Source organism: Aethina tumida, chromosome 5 (genome assembly GCF_024364675.1).
Source record: "Aethina tumida isolate Nest 87 chromosome 5, icAetTumi1.1, whole genome shotgun sequence".
Taxonomy (NCBI): Eukaryota; Metazoa; Arthropoda; class Insecta; order Coleoptera; family Nitidulidae; genus Aethina; species Aethina tumida.
In genome coordinates, this window is record NC_065439.1 from 5983099 (window position 1) to 5993072 (window position 9974).

The 9974-nt window shown below is 37.9% G+C and overlaps 1 pseudogene; it reads left to right on the top strand.

The window, feature by feature from the left end:
- The first annotated feature begins 2905 nt into the window (after positions 1-2905).
- Positions 2906-4575, top strand: LOC109607656 (septin-7-like; annotated as a pseudogene).
- The last annotated feature ends 5399 nt before the right edge of the window (positions 4576-9974 follow it).

Consider the following 9974-nt stretch of genomic DNA (forward strand, 5'->3'; position numbering starts at 1 on the left):
TCAAGCTCTTCAATAGCGTTGTAACTGATACAATGCCCGTAATGATTCATTATATCAACTACCTTACGACTGCTGGTAAGACTTTTTAACTCTATTCCTAATCAAGTAAGTTTCAAAGTCTTAATGTTACCAATTTCGGCGTTGACGCTTATAGCTTCCAATAACTGAGGATAAAAATTCAGAGACCATTGGTGGTGTTACACATTCACCTTTTATCAGTCGTTGACTCGTTAAATAATCTGGTAATTTCTTTTTTTTTATCCCTGGAATCTCCTTACGTAAAATGGCAGCAGCAGCTTGCAGAGTGTCTTAGTCCTTCAAGTGTGCAAACAATGAATCATCAATGGTTCTTAGTTTCGGAAACCAAAAGGTTTCGAGAATTTTCTTGGTTACTTTTTCCCACCCAACGTGGCACTGTTCGTCGTGGTAGATTCTGAATAAGCCCAATCGGCTTCCTTTTGGCACGTACAACTTTGATCAAGTTTTCCCGTCATTACCTACCTTTCGGTAAAGGAGTGACTTTTCCACTTCATAGTCGTTGCCAATAGTGTCACCATTGTATACTCTCTCGATTTTTTTGGAGGGAACAAAGAGGGGAAAGTTTAAAAACTCCTTAAGTAAAATTTAAGTGCTTTACAATTTATTCATGTAAAGAACAAATTAATTAATTTAATAACGTTCGTTAATTTATATATACATATTTATTTTATAGGTTCAGAGATATTTAAGAAAACGCAGAAATTATATACAGTAGCAGTAAAACAAAATAACATTAATAGGTACCTTCTGAATCTTCAAATCTTCAAAAAGACTGAGGTGTCATTCGTGCAAGTAACTTGTCATTAACATACAAACTCTTTGTTGTTCCTCACAATATTTAATTTTACACGTTACTAATGCGCCTATTGTTTCTTTTTTTTTGTGATAATATCAGGGAAAACTGAAAAAGTTCTTTCAGCATCAACATTCGAGTTAGGTAACGATCGAATCGCGTTAATTATATTAAATAAATGACTGAAATAAACATGATTCATTACCTAAGATCAAAATATGCTTCCATCCCTCATCGAAATTTGTATCTTTTAGTTCTTTTACCATTTTTTGAGAAATATGTTTAGGAAGATTGTACCATTCTTTATATAACTCTTTTCTGTCGATGTTTACATTCAATATTTTAGATACAGCTAACACCGTATTAAAATTATTGTTAGAAACGTTATCGATAATTTTCTAAGGATCCAAAATTTTTAATTTTGCCAAAAAGTCATCATTGTCGCGTAGTGTGTCTAAATGTGACAAAATCGCTGTAGCAGCTGAAATGTAAAATTTCAAACAATTCGACTGAATCTCTTTTCCTAATTTTCGTTGTTTTTCAGAACTAACAAGCAAATTATTGACGATGTTGTTACATTCTTCACCACAATCGATATTTTCTAAATGACTGGTGAAAACATCGAGTTTTATTTGTCTTTTACGGTCGAAATGCCGTCGTCGTATGAAAAGTGACTTCCATAAACATTAGTCGTATTGATTTGTATCGAGTATTCATTTTAGTTAGTCGACTGATAAGTTGATTGTAAAAATTAATCGTTAGTTGAATAATCGGTTATTTTCAACTCTAGATTTTTAGTAGCGTTAAGATTAATTGACTAACAAATAACATAATTAGTTGGTTTATAAAATAACCCGAATAAAACAAATGAAATCAGTGGTTCACACACAAACATTTTATATTACAATAATCTATGTATATATATATTTTATTTTTAGTGTTTATAGTATAATTCACAGTCTAAACTTAATCTTCAAAGTGAAAATGATTGTTCCCTATTAATGTAATCCTTTAATATTACTTACTTTAATGTTTATAGTTGTTTGAAATTTAATATATTTCTCCGGAGTTTCAAAGGGGTCGGAAAGTCCAATTTTATCTGGATAACTCATTTGATAATACAAATTATTATGGCGTAAACATTAAGCTTATTTAAGAAATTTTATAGGAACAAATAAATTGTGAATATTCACCTGTGTTCCAAAAAAAGAAACTGTTTAATTGTTAGTTTTACAATTTTTCACAGAAAATACATTTTGATGATGACACATCAGCTGAATAATGGAGCCATTATTAAATGGATTACTCAACCAATATGTCAAATTTCACTCCTGTCGTACAAGTAGTAAAAAATGAAGAAATTGGTATTTCTAAATAGGATGCAACCTTTTAGAATCCCTGCAGTCCAGGTCGTAGAAAAAACTGTTACATTTCTAATTAAAAACATTAATTAAAATAATATTAATCACTCGTATCTAAAATAGTTTTTATAAAATTTGTCTCATAATATTGAATAACTTTTAATAACATTAATATTTATTATTAGTAGTATTATTTATTTTGTTATTTAAAATTACTTATAGAGACAATAAAAAAATAAGTATCTATAGAAATACCTAGAAAACATTTTTGCGAGTCCCACTCTGTCACGCCATGCACGCCGTCGATGATATCGCGCGCAGTACCGCGCTGGTCGGCTGTAGCGCGCCCCCACCCAAGCGCCGGCGACGCGTCCCGCGCCGCGCCCCACCCCGCGACCGTTGAATCAAACCGGAGGGGACGACCAGTTTCGCCATCTGGCCGCCGAATCGAAACTCGAACACGGACCCGAACTGACCTGCATCTCACCATTCCGTGCGTCGGTGCCTGTTGTGTGGTTAACAGAATCGAGCCCCCGACATTGTATGCAGTTTTTTCTTCGATAACCGTTCATGCATTATACTGTGTGTTGTGTGTGCGCGTTTGTTGAACGTACCGTTTAATTTTCGAGGGTTGTGCGAGGGAAGCGTCCGGGCGTGGTCGCCCAGACAAAACATTACTCATCGCCCGGCGAGGGATCCCAGACATCAATTTTTCGCAAGCACAAATTCCGCCACCCGTTCGAACGCAACACAATGACGGCGTGAGGCGTTGTCAGCGCTATCCGTGACAATGAGTGCCAATAATGTGAATGCTCAAGTTCCCACAACACAGGCGACAGCAACAATTAAATCGCGACCCAACATCATGCCCAGCAGTTACATGTACACGTCCAGCAGCGCCCTGTTGAACCGCAATTCGGAGAATAAACCGACATCGCCGCCCACACTGTCCAAGTACACGTCCAGCTTCAACGCCGGCAGCGGCCTGAAGCGACAGGGAGAAGGACGGCATCGGCGGTTCCTACAAGCTGTCGAGCCTCGACAGGCTCGCCATGCGACAGAAATTCATGGACCAGAGCCCTATGGCCACGCCGACTAACGGCTCTGCCACCCCGGCAGCGAACGGGACCGAAACCGCCACCGCAACGGCCACCATCCAATCCAAAAGGGAGATGTTCTTCAACTCCACCACGACCGACGTAACGGCCAACAAGGACTCCAACAGAGTGAACATGAACAAAGTTCCTTCGATTGAAAAGCCACCAGAACCCCCAATCAAATCGTCACCGGAATCAGTAAAGGATGAGGCGAGCAAGGAATCGACACCGAAAATAATGAAAGAGAGGCCCAAGCCCAAAGAACTAGACGGGTACGTTGGCTTCGCCAATCTACCCAATCAGGTGTATAGGAAGGCGGTGAAAAAGCCCTCTGGCCACGGGCTGAAGTCACTCGATATCGAATTCATGAAACGGCTGTGCGACAAAGTGAACATAATCCCGATAATAGCGAAAGCCGACACGTTGACGGCGGTAGAGTGTGAGCTCTTCAAGAAGCAAATCCTGACCGAAATCGCTCAAAACAAAATCAAGTCCGAAACGGACGAGGACGAGGAGCACAAGATAAACAAAACGTTGAAGGACAGGGTGCCGTTCGCCGTCGTGGGTTCGAATGCCGTCATCGAAGTGGACGGTGAAAAGTTGCGTGGTCGCTAGTATCCCTGGGGTGTAGCCGAAGTCGAAAATCTGGAGCACTGCGATTTTATCGCCCTCCGCAACATGGTGAACATGGTGATAAGGACGCATCTGCAAGACTTGAAGGACGTGACCAACAACGTCCATTATGAGAACTACCGGTGCAGAAAACTGGCCGGTTTGGGCAGCGATGGCAAACCGTCGAGGATCTCGAACAAAAATCCGCTGGCTCAGATGGACGAGGAGAAGCGGGAGCACGACATCAAGATGAAGAAGATGGAACTGGAGATGGAGCAGGTGTTCGAGATGAAGGTGCGCGAGAAGAAGCAAAAGCTCAAGGACAGCGAGGCGGAACTGACGCGCCGTCACGAGGCCACCAAAAAGCAATTGGAACAGCAGGCAAGGAACTGGAGGAGAAACGGCGACAGTTCGAGATGGAGAAGGAGCAGTGGGAGAAGGAGAACCAGGTGACGGTCGAGGAACTACGAAGGAGGTCGCTGGAGGGTAGCCAGGAAACTGTTGACGGCAAGAAGGAGAAGAAGAAAAAGGGACTGTTTTAATGAACTATGGACTTTTGGTGAGATTTTGTACAGTTTTCATAGTATAATTTATTCATTTCGATATATGCAGTTTGCGCCTGCAAATGTAAACGTCATGTAGTGAGATACGAAGAACAATCACACCAGTTACTGAAATAGGAAATCCCGACAAAAGTAATTATACTGCCATCGTCATGAATGATGTTTCATTCTGACATTTTGCTTCTGAGCAATGTACCATTTTATATTGTATTGTTTATTTTTATGTATTTAATTATATTTATATAAATATTTAGCGATTTGGGTTCGCTAAGGAGTTTGTGGCATGATTCTCAGGAGTGTTCTTGGTGTGGAATAATAATGCGTTGTTTATTGCGACGATGTTTATTGATCACTCTAACACTGGGCGAAAGGAAAGTGTTGAGGAGTTGTGTGCACGGGTTACCAGGATGCACGTGGACTATTCACAAGGAAATGTCAAGGAAAGATGGTCTACCTAGCATCGTAAACTTATACCTCCACTGTCTGATTGAACGGACATTCCTGGAAACACGTAGAAAGGTTCTTCTGTCGGGTACAGATCATTCATCACCGGCCCTTCTTCCATGACGTATGCTGGTTTCAGTCGATCTAGAGAAACTGTGACGTTGTTGCCTTTCACGCAGACCACAAACGTCTTATCTCCTCTCTCTATTACTTCGTAGGGGCACTATCAAATACCTTTTGCTTGTTGTTGTATTGCTTAGCAATCTTGCTAATGATAGAATGCTTAACCTTTTCTTCTTTTATTGCTCTCGTTGCAACTATAGCCACCACTAAAGCAACATGTGACTGTGATGCACTCAGGTTGTGTCCTGCTGACTGGCAACTGCTATTCATGGCAGTTAATACCTGCTCTTCTGTTACCCTTTTCCTCCTAATCGCTGTTAGGTCTAAGACTATTTTGCACACATCATTTTTACTGAAAACAGCACTAGTCAGTGGACTCAGTAATAATATACCATTATGCTTAGCTAGAGGGATAAGCTTACAGAAAGTTTTCATAGCCAATAATCCTGCTTGCTTCACTGTTAGAATTAGTTTATTTTCTGTAGCTGTAGCTGGCATGGCTAGATTCATCTCTCTTATAAGTTGCAACAAACACTACTTTACTTAATGGAGATGCATTATTACCTGGAAACTTGAACTTCCAAACTTTGTCACCATCTGCTTTCTTGACTTGGCGTAATTCTGGACCAACTACGTATATTATTTTAGCACAGAAATCAACAGCCAAAGAGTTGCCATCATAGTTCAACTCATCATCATAGTCGTGGCAAAATCCCTTGAATGTCCGAACCAGATCATCAAAGTCCATCTCCACGGTCCCATGAGACTTAAAGAAGTCATTGGGACTCATGCCAAGCATATGGAATTCTGTTTTGACGCTATGTGACAACAGCTCTTTTGGTGTGCGAGCTGCAATAGCCAAAGCATCAGCATACATGACTGCATCAAGCTTGTGAAGTGCTACTACATCCTCTATAGTTGCAGACTTTGATTGCGACATTTTCAGTTTTGTTGTTATATATAGAGAAAAGTGTCGAAATATGATGCTTAACTTCTAAAAGGTTAAGACCTGCCCTCGGACACTCAGCAGACAACACGGCCTCTAATTCGCTCTCAGTTAGTGTATTGACTCTATTAACAGTGATGTCACCAACTGATCTTCTTTTGACTTTGAGCCAAGCCTTTATTGTATCCTTACCAGCTACTTCAACCTCTGTGACAGTACTCACTTAATAAAAGCGTTATAGGTAACTTCGTCGGAATTAAGTGCCTTTAGTACAACTTTACTGTTATTGCCTTCTGATTGAAGAGTTAGTTTATAGCATATAAACATTACTCGCCCCTGCGTGCTGCTGCTCGATGGGCAACTGGTGAATCTGGTGAACTTCAGATGTAGAAAACATTCGCTGCGTGGGTATTCCCACAAATACATTTCCAAATAGCACTATATAATTAAATTATATACAATGTTCTGGAAAAATATATTTTATACACCTATGTATCCTGTACACATGTAATAGTGATAGATATAGGATTACTAGTCACTATTAATCATTATTAGGATTTAAAAGCTGAATGTTGTAATCTTGATAATCCAGTGTTGGAACTCCACACATTTCCGGGATTTTTTTTGGGTTCATTAGGATTTTAGCCTCACAAATGGCATTGTTATTGTCACACCCGTGACTTATTGGGGGTTGGGGAGTAGCTCAGATAAACACCAGTACAGAATACATACAATTTTATTCATATCTCATGTAGAAAAAACACATTACAAATTGTCTGACTTACAGTAATAGGTAAGGGACCATCTTCAGGGCTGCTCTTGGGGTTCAATGGTATTCACCGGGCGACTCGTGACCTCTGTTGTAGTTCACACACTTCTGTTACTTGATCTTCGTCGCACTTTTATTTATAGTCTGATATTACAAAACATTACAATGGTTTATTGACACCAGTAAAGCATGACCCAGATATTCCGCTGAGTCTTGGCAAGTCAGCGGAATGTATTGGTGCTGATAATGCCAATCACGACATTATGCGAAAGCAATAATCGCACTAGGGGCGATGTTTGTATGTTAATGATGAAGGATTATTTATGTGTCCTATCGTCCCTATGTGACAATATCCACAGGATATAAAACGATATCTTTGCATATTTTTGTCTTTTTGTCCAAATTTTGACATTTGTCTATGTCGTATTGTCGATTAAAATCGGAGGTGATTAAATATTTATGGGAATTCAGAATGGTGTGAAAGAGTTCGGTTCGGGAATCTTTTAAAGGAAGGGAAAATAAATGATATAGCTTAAACGAATCAATTTGGACTGTCGGAATGTTTAATACAAATATTATTTTAGAATTTGATTAGTATGCATCTAGTTTGATTATATTTAAAAATTTTGGAATATTGTCTTTAGTATTATCTAAAGGTAAGTTGTCTTTTTTAAGTTCGTTTATTTCCAAAAGTTCGTTTGTGGCGCATTATCTAAGAAGACAAAAACGGTAAAACACTTTTTAAAAATGCACAAGGATTGAGGTTATTGTGTGTACGACTACTCTAGTACTGCATTAGGCAGCGTTACAAGCCTACGCTTTACTAGAAGATTCATGCTAATTGAACAAAACACAGAAGTGCAACACATGCATAAAAAACAAGGAGATTATTGTTTATCGATTCGGTAATTCCCTCCTCCTTAAAACGATGCTCAAGGGATGAAAACCGTGGACATCGAGATTGCTTCTTCCCTCGGTGTGGTATATCGTTGACACATGAAAACTAACGTAACACTTTACAAAGTTTACACAATAATCAGAGTCCTATGATGGCACACAGCAACCATGTAACAATCGTCCAAATCTTGATGGGTCGGTGAAAATCTAATGTTTCTATGTAATCGAATTTTTCAGATAATACAGGTAGTTCTTTGGTTTTTGTAATAATAATCGGCATGAATATTGACCTTCATGGGGAGGACTTTCGGCCTATTTATTTGAAATTGCAACAATTCGTGGTTGCCACGAAATATCTTCTTTTCGGTTGAGACAACTTCATTTGGCGTGAAAATATAATAGTTCTTTGGTAACGTCATAAAGTAAGTTCCTTGGACCAGTTGGGTAGATTTTTGTAGGTTATATTGAAGTTTTATTGAAGTTTCTTGATTAATTAATTTGCAATATTGGTTCGTGCATCTCATGGTTAGTATTGAGATTTCGCAATGGTTTTCTAGTTCAGGGAACTGTTTTATGGCTGCGTTGTTGCAGAAGTACGTTTCCTTTAAATTTTCACATTGAGGATCGTATGCGAAGTACAAATTTGAAAACAAAATTGTATTGGAAGTTGGCAGAATTGTAGAGAACATTAGTGAACTGGAATTAATTTTAGGAACGGGTATTGTTTGGTAAAATATAAATTCAATCACGTGAGTGACTGGTATGAAGAGAATAAAAGTAACGCGATTATTGTAAATGTAAGATTCTACATTGATAACTTTCTCTAATTGATGAATGTTATCCAAACTCAGCGAAATAGGTAATTGTTGTGACGTCAAATCGAATTTAGGTATTTCTGTAAGCAAATCTTTTTGGGTGATAATACTGGAATGTAATTTTTGGATTTTCGAAAAAGTTATAGTTTCTTCTATTTCGTGAAGTTTTTGAAATATCGTTCTGTAGATATTAATTAGTTGCAAAATAACACTTCTAACCACGATGTAACCGTATTCTTCATTTTGTCTTTCAATACATTTACGTATAATCAATAATTTTAATTCTAGTTTATTCTGATGATGAGTAATTTGATTTATTATTGAAATTATCTATGAGAGTTTTCGGGATACTATGAGTTTTTAGGATTTCGTTTTGAAGTTTAATTTGGTTATCGTTTAGTTGTTTAATCATATTTTCAAAATGTTCTCCATCGCTAGCATCTAAATTACTGGAAATAGCTTTGAAAACAGAACCTAGAGCATTGACTAATTCTCGTTTTGATCTATTATTGTAAATATTTTCTATTGGTAGAATTTCATAAATTTTGTCTTCTACATTTAGTTTTGTTATATAGAGGATTTTGATATAATTAAAAAATTCTTGAAGATAAATTTCTTGTTTAGAGATATTGCTGTATAGGTTTTGCACTTGTGAATTTAATTTTCTTGTTTCAGATAATAACGAATTAATTCTTTGTAAAATATTAATTTTTTGTTGTTCGTCTGGTTCGATTTGTTGTATGTTGTTTGACAATTTCGTGAATTCCGATTGTTTTAAATTAATTTGGGGAGGTTGTTTCATCTCTGTGATGAGTGGTTGTAAATCAGTGGGTTCCAATAATAAAGGTTTTCCTAGATAGGTGTCATTGAATATTAACGGTTGTTCATTAATAAAGAGGTCGCAATTGTTTTGATGATTAAAAAGGAATGTCCTTTGTATTTTTCTTCGAGGCATGCATGCAGTATCATTTCCCTCCATCATCATTTTGAAATAGTTTTATCTCATCAACTACACAAAAAATGTCTTCCATATATGAAACGACGGTTAAAATAATACGTGCTTAAATTGATACACCGGTAGTAAAATTAATAACTGTGTTCATTTAAAAATAGTCAAATTAGTGTTAAATCGTTTTTACAAAGTTGAATTAGAACGGGATACAAGTATATTATAAGTATTAAAACACAATATTTGATTAATTATTTATTTAAACAATAATTTTTTTAAATAACTTTTATAATAAAAATTAAATTTAAATAACTTTAAAGTAGAATATGGGCCACTTGAGACAGACAGCGTAGGAGTGACGTCACGACCCTATCGGGACGTGCCGCCCATCTGTTTGGGTGGTTGCTGGCCTTTGTCGGCAAGTGAGCACGCGCCACCCCTCTGTTTGGGGCGGTTTGTAGCCTTTGTCGGCACGTGGGCACGCGCCACTCATCTGTTTGTGATGATTTATAGCCTTTGTCGGCATGTGGGCAGGCGTCACCCTTGTCGTGGGCCACCTCAGACCA